The sequence below is a fragment of the Rhododendron vialii genome, chromosome 13a (assembly GCF_030253575.1).
Source record: "Rhododendron vialii isolate Sample 1 chromosome 13a, ASM3025357v1".
NCBI lineage: Eukaryota > Viridiplantae > Streptophyta > Magnoliopsida > Ericales > Ericaceae > Rhododendron > Rhododendron vialii.
The window spans coordinates 18,052,603-18,065,002 of record NC_080569.1 but is presented as its reverse complement, the minus strand read 5'-3'; positions in this window follow the sequence as shown (position 1 = coordinate 18,065,002).

Here is a 12,400-nt window from a genome sequence, read left to right as displayed (position 1 = left end):
TACCATACCACACAAAAATCGTACAATACCATACCACAACATCCATATGGTACCATACCTCCCCAAAACTACAAATACTGTACCATTACATCCATACGGAACCATATCACACCAAAATGGTACAATATCGCACCTCTTCATCCATACGGTACCATGGTTCACTAAAACGGTACAATACCGTACCACAATATCGATACGGTGCCATACCAATGCTAAACGGTACAATACTGTTGCAAAAACCCCCGTACGGCACCATACTACACCAAAACGGTAAAATACCGGACGAAAATATCTATACGGTGCCATACCAAACCAAAACATTACAATACCGTACTTTAATAACCATACGGTACCATAACACACCAAAACGTTACAATACCGTACCACCACCTCCATATGGTACCAAACCACACCAAAACGGTACAATACCGTTGCAAAACCCCTGTACGGTACCAAACCGCAACAAAACGGTAAAATACCGTACGAAAATATCTATACGGTACCAAACCATACCAAAACAGTACAATACCGTACCTTAACATCCGTACGGTACCATACCACACCAAAAAGGTACAATACCGTACCACTACACCCATACGGTACCGTACGACCCCAAAACGGTACAATACCGCCGACGCTAGATCATCCCACCACTCTCACAGTTTGTGGCATTCGAAAGTTCAACCAATTTGTTACTTTTTTCGCTCGTTGCCGTGTGGAATCATTTTGTCATTTGTTTTCTTTTACTCTGTACAGATGAACAGGAAATAATTGAATCACTCTCTCTAGTCTATGTAGCTAATTGGCATAGGCACCCACAATTTTATTTTATTTTTGTTTTCTTTTTCTTTTTTGTACCTCCTAGGTATGCCCCTTGTAGGTTGAATATCCGGTTAGCCTTTTTTTAATTTTTAAGAATATTTACCCAAAAAAAAGAAGAAGGTACAATACCGTACCACTTTTTCCATTCGGTACCATACCACACCAAAACGGTACAATACCATAACACATCATCCATAAGGTACAATACCGTACCACTTTTTCCATTCGGTACCATACCACACCAAAACGGTACAATACCATAACACATCATCCATAAGGTACCATACCACACAAAAATGGTACAATACCGTTGCAAATCCCCACACGGTACCATACCACACCAAAATGGTAAAATACTATATGAAAATATATATACGGTGCCAAACCATTCCAGAACGGTAAAATACCGTACCTTAACATCCATACGATACCATACCTAACCAAAACAGTAAAATACCGTACTATTACATCCATACGATACCATACCATATCAAAATGGTACAATTTCGTACCACAACGTCCATACGGTACCATACCACACCAACACGGTACAATACTGTCGTAAAACCTCCAGACGGTACCATACCAAACCAAAACGGTACAATACTGTCATAAAACCCTCATACGGTACCATACCACACAAAAACGGTACAATACTGTTGTAAAACCCCCATACCGTACCATACACACCAAAACGAAACAATATTGTACGACAATATCCATACGGTGCCAAACCACACCAACATAGTACAATATCGTACAACAATATCCATACCGTGCCAAACCACTTCAAAATTGTACAATACCGTACCACAATCTCCATATGGTACCATACAACACCAAAACGGTACAATATTGTACAACAACATTATTACAGTACCATATCACACCAAAACGGTACAATATTGTACCACAACATCCATACAGTACAATACCACACAAAAGCGGTACAATACCGTTACAAAACGCCTTAACGGTACCATACCACACCAAAATAGTACAATACCGTAACCACAACATCCACATGGCACCATACGACACCAAAACAATATAATACCATAGGACAATATCTATTCGGTCCCATACCATACCAAAACGGTAAGATACGGTACCACAACATCCATACGGTACCATACGACACCTAAACGGTGCAATAGTGTACCACAACATCCATACGATACCATACCACACCAAAACGGTACAATACCGCACCACTTCATCGATACGGTACCATACCACACCAAAATGGTACAATACTGTACCAAAAAATCCATATGGCACCATACCGCAACAAAATGGTACAAAACCATTACAAAACCCCCGTACGGTACTATACCACACCAAAAGAGTACAATACTATTGCAAAACCCATATACGGTACCATACCACACCAACTGGTACAATGCCGTACAAAGATATCCAAACGGTGCCAAACAACACCAAATCGGTACATTACCGAGCGACAATATCTGTACAATGCCATACCACACCAAAATAATACAATACCGTATGACAATCTCCATACAGTACCATACCACACCAAAACGGTACAATACAATACCACAACATCCACAAGTTACCATATCACACCAAAACGGAACAATACAGTACCACAACATCCATACGGAACCATACCCAACCAAAACTGTACAATACCGTACCACTTCGTCCATACGGTACCATACCACACAAAAACTATAAAAAAAACCCTAGAAAAACTGTAAAATACCATACCTCAACAACCATATGGTACCATACCACACGAAAAGGAACAATACCGCACCATTGCATCCGTACGGTACTAAACCACACCAAAATGGTTCAATACAGTTGCAAAACCCCCATACGGCACCAAACCACACCAAAATGGTAAAATACCATCCGAAAATATCTATACGGTGCCAAACCATTTTAGAACGGTACAATAGCGTACCGTAAAAATCCATAGGATACCAAACCTCCCCAAAACGGAAAAATACAATACTATTACATCCATACGGTACCATACCATACAAAAATGATACAATATTGTTGTAAATCTCCCATACAGTACCATACCACACCAAAACGGTACAATACCATATGACAATATCCATACGGTGCCAAAATATACCAAAACGGATCAATCCCGTACAACAATATCGATACAGTGCCATACCACACCAAAATCGTGCAATACTGTACCCCAATCTCCATACGGTACCATACCACACCAAAACGGTACAATACTGTACCCCAACATCATTATGGTACCATACAACACCAAAACGGTACAATACCGTAACCACAACATCAATATGGTACCATACCACACCAAAACGGTACAATATCGTACGACAATATCCATACGGTCCCACACCACACCAAAATGGTAAAATACCGTACCGCAACATCCATACCGTACCATAAGACACCAAAACGGTACAATACCTTACAACAACATTCATACGGTATCATCACAAACCAAAACGGTATAATATCGTACCACTACATCCATACGGTACCATACCACACCAAAACCGTACAATACCGCACCACTTAATCCATACGGTACCATAGCCCACCAAAAGGGTACAATACCGTACCACAACATCCATACGGTACCATACCCCAACAAAACGGAACAATACCGTTGCAAAAAACCCCCATACTGTACCTTACCACCCAAAACGATACAATACTTTTGCAAAACCAACGTACGGTACTATACCAACCGAAAATGATACAATACCGTACCACTACATCCATACGATACCATACCACACAAAACGGTACAATACCGCACATCTCCTTCCATACGATACCGTACCACAACATCCATACGATACCATACCACAACAAATCGGTACAATAACGTTGAAAAAATCGCCATTTGGTACCATACCACACCAAAATGGTACAATACCGTTTCAAAGAGCCCCAAACGATAACATACCACACCAAACGGTATAATATCGTGCAACAATATCCATACGGTGCGAAACAATACCAAAACGGTAATTACAGTGCGACAATATCTATACAGAGCCAAATCACACCAAAATGGTACAATACCGTACGACAATCTCCATACGGTACCAAACGACACCAAAACGGTACAATACTGTTGTAAAACCCCCATACCGTACCATACCACACCAAAACAGTACAATATCGTACGATAATATCCTTATGGTGCCAAACCATACCAAAACGGTACAATACCTACAACAATATCCATACGGTGCCATACCACTGCAAAATCGTACAATACCGTACCACAATCTCCATACGGTACCATACTACAAAATGGTACAATACTGTACCATAATATCCACACGGTACAGTACCACACAAAAAAGGTGATAACGTTGCAAAACGCCTTAACGGTACCCACAACACCAAAACAGTGCAATACCGTAACCACAACATCCATATGGTTCCGTGCCACACTAAAACGGCAATATACCGTACGACAATATCCATTCGGTCCCATACCGTGCCAAAACGGCAAAATACTGTACCACAACATCCATACGGAACCATACGAAACCAAAACGGTTAAAAACCGTACTACAACATCCATACGGTACCACACCACAACAAATAGGTACAATACCGAACAACTTCATCCATACTGGTTCATACCACACCAAAATGGTACAATATTGTACCACAACATCCATTCTATACCATACCACAACAAAACGGCACAATACTGTTGCAAAAACCCCCATACGGTTCATACCACACTAAAATGGCACAATACCGTACCACAATATCTATACAATGCAATATCACACCAAAACGGTACAATATTGTAACACTACATCCATACGGTAGCATACTACACCAAAACGGAACCATATAGTACGACAATATCCATACGGTGCTATACAACACGAAAATGGTAAAATACCGTACGATAATATCTATACGACGCCATACCACACAAAAATGGCACAATATCGTACAACAAAATCGATACGGTACCAAAACACATCAAAACGATACAATACCGTACGACATTATCCATACGGTACCATACCACACCAAAACGGTACAATACTGTACCACTACATCCATACGGTAGCATACCACACAAAACCAGAACAATACTGTACGATATTATCCATACGGTTCCATACAACACCAAAACGGTACAATAACGTACAACAATATCCATACGGTGCCATAGAGCACGAAAACGGTACAATACCGTACGACAAAATCCATACAGAGCCATACGACACCAAAACGGCACAACACCGTACCACAAAATCCATACGGTACCATACAACAAAAAAAGGGTAAAATACCGTACCACAACATCCATACGGAACCATACAACACCAAAACGGTAGAATACTGTTGTTAAACCCCCATACAGAACCATACCACACCAAAATGGTACCATACCGTACCACTTCGTCAACACGGTACCATAGCACACCAAAACGGTGCAATATCGTACCAGACCATCCATACGATACCATACCGCACCAAAACGGTACAATACCGTATCACACTATCCATACGGTGTAAAAGCTCACCAAAAAGGTACAATACCGTACATCAAAATCCATACGATGCCATACAACACCAAAACGGTGCAATAACATACCACAATATCCATACGGTGCAATACCAAACCAAAACGGTATAATAGCGTACCACTACATCTATACGGTAGCTTACAACACCAAAACAGTACGATACTAGGCAAAAATATGCATACAATGTAATACAACACGAAAACTGTACAATACAGTATGAAAAAATCCATATAGTGCCATATCACACCAAAAAGGTACAATACCGTACCACAAAATCGATACGGTGCCTTACCACATGAAAACGATAAAATACCGTTCAACAATATCCATACGGTACCATACCACACGAAAATGGTACAACAGCGTACCACAACATCCATACGGTACCATAACACACCAAAATGGTACAATACCCTACCACACTATCCTTACGGTGCCAAAAACACACCAAAACGGTACAGTATTGTTGCAAAACTCCCATACGGTACGAAACCAAACGAAACGGTACAATTCTGCTCCTCTTTATCCATATGCTACCATACCACACAAAAATGATACAATACCGTAGCATAACATCCATACGGTACCATACCACACCTAAACAACACAATACCGTCGCAAAAACCCCCGTACGGTACCAAACCACACCAAAACGGTAAAATACCGTACGAAATTTTTTATACAATTCCATACCAAACAAAAACTGTAGAATACCGTACCTTAATAACCATACGGTACCCTACCACAACAAAACGGTACAATACCGTACCACTATGTCCATAAGGTACCAAACCACACCAAAACGGTACAATACCGTTGCAAAACCCCCGTACAGTACCATACCACAACAAATCGGTAAAATACCGTACGAAAATATCTATACGGTACTAAACAATACCAAAACAGTACAGTGCCGCACCTTAACATCCAAACGGTACCATACCACAACAAAATGGTACAATACAGTACCATTACAACCATACGGTACTATACAACAATAAAACGGTACAATACTATACCACTTTGTCCATATGATACCATACCACACAAAAACGGTACAATACCACACCACAATATCCATATTGTACCATACCACACAAAAATGGTACAATACCGTTGCAAATCCTCATACGAAACCATACCACCCCAAAATGGTAAAATACCGTACGAAAATATCTGTACGGTGCCAAACCATTCCATAACGGTATAATTCCGAACCTCAACATCCAAAAGATACCAGACCACACCAAAACGGTAAAATACCGTACCATAACTTCCATACGGTACCATACCACACCCAAACTTTACAACACCGTACGACAATATCCATAAGGAGCCAAACCACACCAAAATGGTACAATACCGTACGGTAATATCTATACGGTGCCATACCACATCAAACTGGTACAATACCGTACCACAATCTCCATACAGTACCATACCACACCAAAACGGTACAATACCGTACTATAACCTCCATTCGGTAAAATACCACAGAAAAATGGTATAATACCATTGCAAAACCACTTAACGTTACCATACCACATCTAAACGGTACAATACCGTAAACGTAACATCCATTTGGTATCATACCACACCTACACGGTACAATACCGTACGACAATTTCAATACGGTCCCATACCACACATAAACGGTAAAATACCTTACCAAAACATCCATACGGCACCATACCACAACAAAACGGTACAATACCGTACCACTATGTCCATAAGGTACCAAACCACACCAAAACGGTACAATACCGTTGCAAAACCCCCGTACAGTACCATACCACAACAAATCGGTAAAATACCGTACGAAAATATCTATACGGTACCAAACAATACCAAAACAGTACAGTGCCGCACCTTAACATCCAAACGGTACCATACCACAACAAAATGGTACAATACCGTACCACTACAACCATACGGTACTATACAACAATAAAACGGTACAATACTGTACCACTTTGTCCATATGATACCATACCACACAAAAACGGTACAATACCACACCACAATATCCATATTGTACCATACCACACAAAAATGGTACAATACCATTGCAAATCCTCATACGAAACCATACCACCCCAAAATGGTAAAATACCGTACGAAAATATCTGTACGGTGCCAAACCATTCCATAACGGTATAATTCCGAACCTCAACATCCAAAAGATACCAGACCACACCAAAACGGTAAAATACCGTACCATAACTTACATACGGTACCATACCACACCCAAACTTTACAACACCGTACGACAATATCCATAAGGAGCCAAACCACACCAAAATGGTACAATACCGTACGGCAATATCTATACGGTGCCATACCACATCAAACTGGTACAATATCGTACCACAATCTCCATACAGTACCATACCACACCAAAACGGTACAATACCGTACCATAACCTCCATTCGGTAAAATACCACACAAAAATGGTATAATACCATTGCAAAACCACTTAACGTTACCATACCACATCTAAACGGTACAATACCGTAAACATAACATCCATTTGGTATCATACCACACCTACACGGTACAATACCGTACGACAATTTCAATACGGTCCCATACCACACATAAACGGTAAAATACCGTACCAAAACATCCATACGGCACCATACCACACAAAAACGGTATAATACTGTTGCAAAACACCCATACGGTACTATACCACACAAAAATGGTACAATTCTGCTCCATTTCATCCATACGGCACCGTACCACACCAAAACGGTACAATACAGTACGACAATATCCATACGTACTATACCACACCAAAACGGTACAATACCGTAAGACAATATCCATACGGTACCATTCCACACCAAAATGGTACAATACCCTACCACAACATCCATAAGCTACCATACCACACCAAAACAGTACAATACTGTACAACAACATCCATACGGTATCATATCACGCCAAAACGGTACAATACCGTACCACCTATTTCATACGGTACTATACCGCACCAAAACGGTATAATACTGTTCCACAACATCCATACGGTACCGTACCACATCATAACGGTACAATACCATTGCAAAAACCCTCATACGGTACCAAACCACACCAAAACTATAAAATACAGCACAAAAATATCTATACGGTGCCATACCATTTGAAAACGGTAAAATAATTTACCACTACATCCATACCGAATCATACAACACCAAAATGGTATAATACTGTACCACAACATCCATACGGTGCCATATCACACAAAAACGTTACAATACTATTGCAAAACCCCCATACGGCACCATACCAAACACAGACGGTACAATACCATAAGACAATATTCATACTGTGCCATACGACACCAAAACGGTCCATTACCGTACGACAATATCCATACGGCACCATAAAACACAAAAACGGTACAATACCTTACGACAATATCCATACGGTGCCAAACCACTCCAAAAGCGGACAATACTGTACGACAAAATCTATACGGTGCCATACCACACCAAAATGGTAAAATACTGTACCACAATCTCCGCACGATACCATACCAGTCCAAAACGGTACAATATCATACCACAACATCCATAAGGTACCATACTACACCAAAACGGTACAATACCGTTTGACAATATCCATACGGTACCATACCACACCACACCAAAACGGTACAATACCGTACCACTTCATCCATACAGTACCATAAAACACCAAAATGGTAAAATACGATACGATGACATCCCTAAGGTAACATACCACACCAACACGGTACAATACCGTTCGACAATATCCATACGGTACCATACCACACCAAAACGGTACGATACCGTACCACTTCATCCATACGGTACCATACAACACCAAAAGGGTAAAAAATTTACAACAACATCCCTAAGGTAACATAGCACACCAAAACGGTACAATACCGTACCACTTTGTCCATACGGTACCGTACCATACAAAAACAAAAAGCTACAATACTGTACCACCACATCCATACAGTACCAATCCACACCAAAACGGTAAAATACCATACGAAAAAATCTATAAGGTGCCATACCATATCAAAACTGTACAATACTGTACCTTAATATCCATACGATAACATACCACAACAAAACGGTACAATACCATACGACAATATATCCATGCGGTGCCAAACGACAACAAAACGGTACGTTACCGAACAACAATATACATACAGTGCCATACCACACGAAAATGGTACAATACCGTACCACAATCTCTGCACGTTACATACCAGTCAAAAACGGTAAAATATCATACCACAACATCCATAAGGTATCATATCACACAAAAACAGTGCAATACCAGACCACAACATCCATAAGGTACCATGCCGCTCAAATACAGTACAATACCGTACAACGACATCCATACGGTATCATAGCACACCAAAACAGTGCAATACCATACCACTTCGTCCATACGGTACCATACCATACCAAAACGGTACAAATGTACAACAACATCCATACGGTACCATACCACACAAAAATGATACAATACTGTACCACTTCGTCCATACGGTACTGTACCATTGAAAAACGGAACAATACCGTACCATAACACCTTATGCTGCCATATCACACCGAAACGGTAGAATACTGTTGCAAAACCCCCATACGGTACCATACCACACCAAAACGGTACAATACCGTACAACAATATCCATATGGTGCGAATTGACACCAACACGGTACATTACCGTACAACAATATATATACAGTGCCATACCACACCAAAACGGTACAATACCATACCACAACATCCGTAAGGTACCATAGCTCACCAAAACGATAAAATACCGTACCACTTCATCCATACGGTGCCATACCACACAAAAATGGTACAATACCGTACGACAATATCAAAACTGTACCATGCCACACAAAAATGGTACAATACCGTACCACTTCTTCCATACGGTACCAAACCACACCAAAACAGTACAATACCATACGACAATTTCAATACGGTACATAACCACCCTAAAACGGTACAATACCGTACGACATTATCTATACGATACCATACCAAACCAAAATGGTACAATACCATACCACAACATCCATAAGCTACCATACCACACCAAAACAGTACAATACTGTACCACAACATCCATACGGTATCAAACCACACCAAAACAATACAATATCGTACCACTTAGTCCATACGGCACTGTACCGCACCAAAACGGTACAATACTGTACCATAACATCCATATGGTACCATACCACACCAAAACGGTACAATACCATTACAAAAACCCCCATACATTACCATACCAAACCAATACTTTAAAATACCATAAAAATATCTATACGGTTCCATACCATATCAAAATGGTAAAATACCATACCACTACATCCATACGGAATCAAACAACACCAAAACGGTACAATACCGTACCACGACATCCATACAGTGCCATATCACACTAAAACGGTACAATACTGGTGCAAAACCCCCATATGGCACCATACCACACCAAGACGGTATAATACCGTACGACAATATTCATACAGTGCCAAACGACACCAAAAACGTACATTAACGTACGATAATATCTATACCGTGCCATACCACACAAAAATGGTACAATACCGTACCACAATATCTGTACGGAACCATACGACACCAAAATAGTACAATTCCATACTACAACATCCATAATGTTCCCTACCTCACCAAAGGATACAATAGTGTACCATTTCATCTATACGATACCATACCACCCAAAAATGATACAATACTGCAATACAAAATCCAAACGATACTATACAACACCAAAACGGTACAACACCGTACCACTTCATCCATACGGTACCATACCACACCAAATCGGTACAATACCGTACGACAATGTCCACATCGTACCATACCACCACAAAATGGTACAATACCGTAAGACAATATCCACACCATACCATAACACACCAAAACGGTACAATACCACACGACAATATCCATACGGTACCATAACACACCAAAACCGTACAATATTCTACGACAATATCTATAGGGTGCCATACCACACCAAAATGGTACAATACCGTACGACAATCTCCATACAGTATCATACCACACAAAAACACCACGATACCATACCTCAACATCCATAAGGTACCATACCACACCAAAAAACTACAATACCATACCACAATATCCATATCGGTATTATACAACACCAAAATGGTACAATATCGTACCACTTCGTCGGTACGGTACGGCACCACACCAAAACGGTACAATACAGTACCACAACATCCATACGGTACCATACCACACAAAAACGGTAAAATACCGTACAAAAACATCTATACGGTGCCATACCATATTAAAACGGTAAAATACCATACCACTACATCCGTACGGAATCATACAACACCAAAATGGTACAATACCGTACCACCACATCCATACGGTGCCATATCACACCAAAATGGTACAATTATGTTGCAAAACCCCAAACGGTACCATACCACACGAAAACGGTACAATACTGTACGATAATATCAATACGGTGCCAAATGACACCAAAATGGTACATTACAGTACAACAATATCAATACATTGTCATATCACACAAAATGATACAATACCATACCACAATCTCCGTACAGAACCATACCACACCAAAACGGTACAATACCATACCAAACATCCATAAGGTACCATACCTCACCAAAACGATACAATATCATACCACTTCATCCATACGGTACCATACCACACAAAAATGCTACATTACCGTATGACAATATCCATACGGTACCATACCAAAGCAAAACGGTACAATACCGTACGACAATATCCAAATACTGCCAAACGATTCCAAAACGATACAATACCGTACCACAATGTCCATACGGTACCATTCCACACCAAAACGGTACAATACCGTACCGCAACATCCATACGGTACAATACCAAACAAAAACCGTAAAATACCGTTGCGAAACCCCTTAAAGTTACCTTACCACACCAAAATGGTACAATACCGTAACCACAACATCCATTTGGTACC